Raw genomic sequence first — 7,475 nt, forward strand, 5'->3', positions numbered from 1 at the left:
GGTAGTATAAGGGAACAGCAGAGATTTAATGCTGTACTGGAATACACTGAAATATAGGAGTTTATCTTCAGCTTTTAAATCCACTTTTAAAATTTTAGGTTCACGTGTGTCTTCAGGCCTTAATACCTTAAACGGTAAAACTGGAATTGTCATGTGGCCTTGTCCTAAAGTCTCTCACAGCAAAACAGTGATCACTTCTTGTGAAGTGATCTTCCTCTGTATTAAAAAGTAAATGCTTTGTAACTTGTAGAGTGCAAATGTAGATCATGTGTTAAAAAAAGAGCAAGACACTGGCCTTTTTTCATATTATTAAAAAAATGAGAACATTTTGAGATACACTTTTAAGCTTAGTAGGCTACCCACTGTAGACACAGTAATGGTCACATATTAAAGTGGACTAATGGACATATCAAAGGAGTTGTGCAACATATTGGGAAACACGCTTATTTGTTTTCAGGCATTAGATGAGAAGGTTGTCATGTCTGTTTGCCAAATATGAAGCTATTATCAGTAGCCTATTAGCTTAGCTTAGCTTAGCTTAGCTTAGCACAAAGACTAGAAACAGCTGCTAAAGTTTAATATGGCTTTAGTTGTGTACAGTTTAGATAAACAAGATGTAGTAGATGAATTTGTGAGCTTTAGATGTCCATTTCCTGTCTTTGTGTTAAACTTAACTAATCAGCTGGTGGCTGTAGTTTCATGCTCAGCATACAGACATGAGGGTGGTATTGATCTTCTCGTCTTACTCTTAGTAAGTGTTATTTCCCAAAATGTGAAATTGGTTTAAACTGGGTCAAAACAGTTTTTAAAAATCACTCTTGGTTATACACAGCGGCCTGATCATTTCTGTCCTGTTAACTACAAAGTTCAGCTGCAGTGCTGCTTTCATGCTCAGTTGAAAACCATGGTAACTTTGGTCTGATTACGTCTTTCACACTTGTAAAGTCAGTGGTGTTGTATAAATGGAGATGGAGTATATTACTGCCCTTTACACTGTAGAGGGTTCTCATTGTGCTATGACTTTGGTGCATTTTATACAGAACAGTAATGAGCTTCCATTAGTTTGGAGCGCCCCCCCCTTTATTGCCATGAACTTTTTAAGATTGACTTCATTGTTGCAGAAATAGCAGAGCGGGTGTCATGGTTACTTTCACCATTTAATGCACGCACAGGACCATCATGAACCCTAACCACTGTTACTCGCAACCTGGGATCTCATACATCCTGAATTAAGTAGAAGGTACAGTGATAGGATTTATGATAGGAGGTCAGAAATAATTACAACATACGGTCATTTAAAGATAGCTTGAGGCTATTTTGCTAAATCCCTCATCTTCTCTCTTTCTGCGTTTCTCCCTCATCTTGGCCTTTCTGAACCTCACTCTCCCCCCTCTCAGCACATGGGCCAAAAACACTGTGACAATACACTGTGCAGCATATTAACTGACAGAAGTTATGTCTGTCACACCCTCACTCTCTGTGTCTCTCTGAGAAGGGAGTTCAAGCGAAGTTCATGTTTCTTGGAGAGTTTTGGACTGAGCCGACGAAAATGAGCAAAGCAGAGGAGAGCGCGGCAGAGCAGAGGTTAGTCAATTACAAGGCTCAACACTAGTAACTAACTTCTAACAAGCAAATTCTTGGCCCTGTGTGTGTGTGTTTGTGCGAGTCTATGAGACAGAGAGAGGAGAAAAACAGTGCGGGTGCATGGGGCTGTCAATAAGCAGGGGTGTTTGTATGTTTTTGCATGCGGGGACACATGTTTTGCGAGTGATTTTGTGTGAAATGTGGGGAGCAGACGGGGAAGGACAAACAGTGCAGAGGAAGGGACAGATGTGCAATTACACCGTAGGGAGCTGGGACAAATGACAGGGCTGCCAGATAAACAATCAGTATACGAGATCAATGGCGTTTATGATTGAAGTGTTGGTTTTGAAAAAGGAGAAAGTTAAGAACAAAATGTACTCATGTGAAAGCAGTTTTGGTCTCCTCACCCCCCCCACCACACACACACACACACACACACACACACACACACACACACACACACACACACACTCACACACGCGCGCACACACACACACACACACATTCAAACTTCATGTTGTTTTCTTCTTCTGACTGCTTTTTACACAGCACACTTTGACAGAAGCAACAATATGACTTTGCTTGGCTTTATCTTACAGCACGAGTGGGACATAGTTTTAAATGAGCAGGTAAATGAGCATGGCTCTCTCAAAACATACACCCACACATGCTATACTAGGCTGCAGATCAAATGTTTGCTGTACCTTCCAGTGCCAGTAACACATGCATGTTATTAGAACTGTCACAAAGTTGTTTCTTACTGTCATGTATTGTATTTGTGTTGCAATCCCCATGCCGAGACCGCGGTGTGGTTCTAATCAATTAACCCATCGTTGCAGGGAATGAAAATATCCCAGGGCTGTGAGAACTGGCTTTATTTTGGATGATCCTAACGATTCACAGAATGCACAGAGAACACATGCCCGAGGGGAGGTAAAACTTCGCTGAGGATCCTTTAACAAAACAGGCACCAAAGTGGGATGCAAGACTTCCATGTGTTTTTTTTTCTTTTTTCTTTTTTCCTCTGGTGATTGGAAAAGAAAATATTTCTTGGGTTGTATTTTTGGGAAATGGAGAAAGTGAAAGTCGTATTTTAGGAGCTGAGTTCAACCAAAGTTTCCACAGTAATTATTAATTTTAAAAACAGTTCACATGGAATTTTAAAAGAGTCACAATAATGCATAGAATTTGCTTACTTCTGTCATTCCACTTATTTTGTTCTTAAATCTTAATAAACGGCATCAATCTCAATCTTTTTTTGTCACGGAAACAGTTTGGGGATCAGTATCCTGTCAAAAACACTTTTATGAGGTGCCCTAAGGTGCATACCATGTGCCTCTGTCCTGGATCTGAGCCCAGTCCACGACCTTTGCAGAACCTCATCACTCCTTCACCAAAATGGACACTTACACAGGGTTCAAACCAACCACTGTCTCTTGAGCTAAAAAAACAAACATCGCCTCAACCCGAGACGCTACTTGCTGCACACCAGCTGTGCACAAAGACCAAATAAGAATAATAGATTAAGAAATAAATACTTACAGATACAAAATTCAAATACATGTACGGATGCACACACGGACACATTCACCCGGTCTTTTTTGTTTTGAGGATTTGAAAGTGCTTTTTTTCCTCACCGCCTCACTTACCTCTGGGTATCTCTAATTGGGGATGATTACAACATGGTGCATGCTATTGTTATCTCAAACCATTTGTGTGCAAGTGTCTATGTGTGTGAGTGTGAGTTCTGAGATATGTGTTTTTGGGTGCGTGTGTGTGTGTAATTCAACAGGAGAAGTATGCGAGGTAGCAGGCGCAGCCGATCCAAGAATGTGTTTACAAAGCCTTATCGTAGCTTCAGAGCAAAATTACCGTATAAAGAACAGTTGGACAATTATATGGGTTACTTAGCTGAAAATGTCAATAAGAATCTGCCTTTCTCTGTAAAGCACATGCACACACACTCTAAGACAAGCAAACATAATCTAAATATTGTACATATGGTTGTATTGGCTGAAAATCTGAGGTGATTGAAACCAAGCCAAACAAAGGGCAGCTTTAGTTAAAATGCCTTTAAGGGCAAATCATGTGTTTCTGCCATGTTTCCTTTTAATCCATTATTTTCATTATGTCAAATATGCTTTGTTTTACTTATTTCACTTTAGTTTAATTCACTTTAGTAGATATTTAATATTCTTTTTTTGGGTCATTGATATCATTGCCATGAGCCCTCTCAGTGTAGCCTAGTAGAATGGAAGTGTAGCATTACAGTAAATCAGCTTTCTGCTCCAAGGACGCCATCTTGTGTTCAAACACCAAAATGAATGGACGATCTCTGTCAAACATATGTTACAGTGATTGGAGTCTTTACTAATACACTGTTGCAGCCGCTTGTAGCTGAGGTGGAGGGTTGTGTTGAGTGTTGAAACATTATCGCTCCCCTCCTCATCCTCCCCCCTAAAGAAACATGCGAATGGGAAAAGATGCTTTACAAACTGATCCCAAGTTGCCAGTGCACATGTGCATGCCTCTTTAGCAAGCTGGTTGTCTGCTTCCCATCAAGCCATTCCATGACTCTTGTTGTACAAACAACCTTGTTTATTGTCTCTGTGCTAAAGAGAGAGAGACCTGCCCTGTCTTCACACAGGAACAGACACCGAGCCAAAGCAGCCACAATAGACAGCAGGCCCCCTCCGTCTCCCACCAACCTCTGGCAGCTATGTTTTCACAACCCAAGATAACAGAGAAGATGGTGGGGGTGGGTGGGTGGCAGCTGGGTGCCGTGGGTCCGTAAGTTGATTAAATTACAAAATGTTAATTTAGATCGTGTGGACATGGTGTGTGTGTGTGTGTGACTGTGTGTGTGTGTGTGTGTGTGTGTGTGTGTGTCGTGTGTGTGAAGAAAGAGAGAGAGAGAGAGAGAGACGGAGATTCGGTCTGAGATAGGATTCACTGCGAGGTCATCCCAATGTTTATCCACCCACGACAATAATGTGGGTCAATGAGTGTTTCTCAAGGCAGCAAGTGTTGTTTCAGGGTGTTGCAATGATGACAGGTTCGTTGAGAACAGCACTCATATTTTCTCATACAGTATATTCCACAAAGAGGAGGGTCATTTTGCCAAAAAACATTTTATAATGAAACTACTTTAGCTGGACTTTATCTGCACTGTAATTTATCTGGCTTAGCACTTGACTCGCCTCGTGTTCGGGAACAGCCTTGTGCAAGATAAGTCAAATACTCCTGATGTGTTTTGTTGTACAGTAAATGTTACTGAAGGGGCCTGAGGCAAGCCGTACCTAAAAGGGCAGAGATGCATTGATGTGCACAGAATGGACTATTAAATCTCCTAGCAGCAGCAGCAGCAGCCTTGTTGGGTGGGCTGTGGAACTTAGGCAGCCGCTGAGCCATCACCTCCAGGGCCTGCATTAACTCTTAAAGATCACTGTCTCTTCCAAACACCCTGAGCCAAAGTCGAGGTTGTATGTGTGAGGTTCATGCGGATGTGCACAAATGTGAAAATGTGCATGTCTCTATCTCCAAAGCATGATAAATTATACTTTTAGTGCATATTTCATCTGTAAAAGGAGCGGGATTGCTTCATTTCACGGTTTGTATTAAACATGTTTCTCTCTGTCTGTCTGTCTCTCCCACTCCTATAATTACAGTCATTGGTATCAGATGAAACCCCACACAGAGCTGATCTCTGGATGTGCCCTTTGTGTAAGCAACATCTCACTGCTAGATTGATAGAGGATTGGAGGAGAGTTCACACAAATGGAAGAGCATTATAGTGTCGGGTTACTTCTAAGTTCTCTTTCTGTGTCTCTTTCTCTCTCGTTATCTTCCTCTCAGCCTCTCCCTCCTTTCCTTTTTCCTCCATTCATTAATTTGTGCTCCCTTGTCGCTCATTTCCCCTGGCCCAGTCATTTCTCATTTTTATATAATCTCCTGTTGTTTTTCTGCAGGCGAACACACACATACTGTAAATGTATGGTAAATAGAAGCGGAGGACCACCAAGACTCCACTGTAGGAGATAAGAGATTGCCTAACTCTATTTATCTGATTGATCTATGGAAATGACAGTCTGCAGCGTAACACTATAGAGCCATTTACTGTGGCAACCCTTCATTAACGCTTTGTGTGAGGCTGCGTTTCTGTGTGTAAGCACAGAACAGTCAACGTAGGTGGAGACAAAACTCATCTGTAGCGGGGACGATGTTGCATTCCTCAGGCACTATTTCTTTCTGAGAGGGACACATGGAAAAATACACCCATTCTAACCTGGCCACGCACTCCCATGGACACACACAAACACTGACTGACAAAGACAGACACATGCAGCCACATGCACACAGATGTCGACAGGCAGCTCTATTTATACCAATGCTACAATAAATCTATCTGCTCACTTGTCTATTTTCTCTGGCTTTGCCCATGCGGCAGTGAATGCCTGCACAGCTTAAAGGAAAGAGAGGAGAGGAGAGGAGAGGAGAGGAGAGGAGAGGAGAGGAGAAAGGAGCTAGGGGAGACAGGAGGAGACAAGTGCCCCATGGCATTTTCCTCCCATTGGGCCTACCTCTCCATGTCTTAAACACGACTGCTGGCCCGACTTGTACACACCACTGTGCAACAAATTCCTGGAAAATAAGAACTTGTGTCAACTTGTGCAGCTCAAACTAATACAGGCCAGCTCTTCTTTTTTTTTTTTCACCCCCCTCCGTCTTTTCATTTCTACAGCATAAATACCTCAAAACAACACCTCTTTTTGTTGAATCTAATCAAGAGGTGCAGGGAGGATCCAGTTTGACGAAAATTATCCATGAAGTCAAAACCTAACTCGACCCTGTGTCTGTGTTAAAGTTAAAGTATGTGATACATAGATACACAATTTCTGGAAGGACTCCAAAGGAAAAAAAGTGATACAAGATGGTAATAAATTAGTGTGTAAATGTTTTAACTATATATTTCAACAGGTTGAAATCTCTGCTTTTTGCTGCTCCTCCGTGCAGGTATCTAGTATGAGAGGATGTGAAATATTTTTTGCCAGGATTGGGCTCAAAGCCCAAGTCCAAAGTGACACCTTTATTTACTGTAACATTATAAAACTATGGGAAAGATTGGATGTTGACTTTCTTGTCTTTTTCTCACATGGACATCTTGATTCTTACGAATATGTCAACATGGTTCAAATAATGCAGTGTTATCAAAATGAAGATCTCATCACCTCACAACTCATATAAGTCAGATAATGCACATGGAAAGACAAGATCAAATAAAAACACGGATGTTTTACTTTTAGTTTGAACAGTGTTCTGAACGTGAGCCACAGACAGTTGTCACTTTCAACATTTACGTTTAATGAAGCTGCAGTGTAACATCCAGATATGAAATGATTTCTGTAGAGTACAACAATGGAGAGCAGATCTAAAGCAAGATATGAAAAACTGTATTTAAATAAATGACAATGGATGAATTCTGTGACATTTGTTCAACAAAAATGTGTTGAATCATGTTGGTTAACAATGCCTTTATGGGCAAATATAGCTAGAATAATGTTCAAGAATTGGCAGTACTTGGAATGTGTTTAATGTAACACAAGCAAATATTGAAATGGTTTTAGGTTCACATCACTTGACAGATAAGAAGAAGAAGTATACACAGAAGCTCTTGGTATTGTTAATTTGACTGTCTCTTGGGTGACTATTTGAATGCAGAGGTAATATCAACACAACAGGATTATGAACTGTAACATCACCCTCGTGCCATTACGATGAAAGATGCAGTGACAATAATAAACCGAATGTACCGTGTACCCTATTCATCAGTGTGTGTGACTGGTATATTTGGTCTTATTGCTGTGCTGTTCAACTGCATGTCAGGACTGCAA

The sequence above is a fragment of the Seriola dumerili genome, unplaced genomic scaffold (genome assembly GCF_002260705.1).
Source record: "Seriola dumerili isolate Sdu_G_001 unplaced genomic scaffold, Sdu_1.0 BDQW01000052.1, whole genome shotgun sequence".
Lineage (NCBI taxonomy): Eukaryota > Metazoa > Chordata > Actinopteri > Carangiformes > Carangidae > Seriola > Seriola dumerili.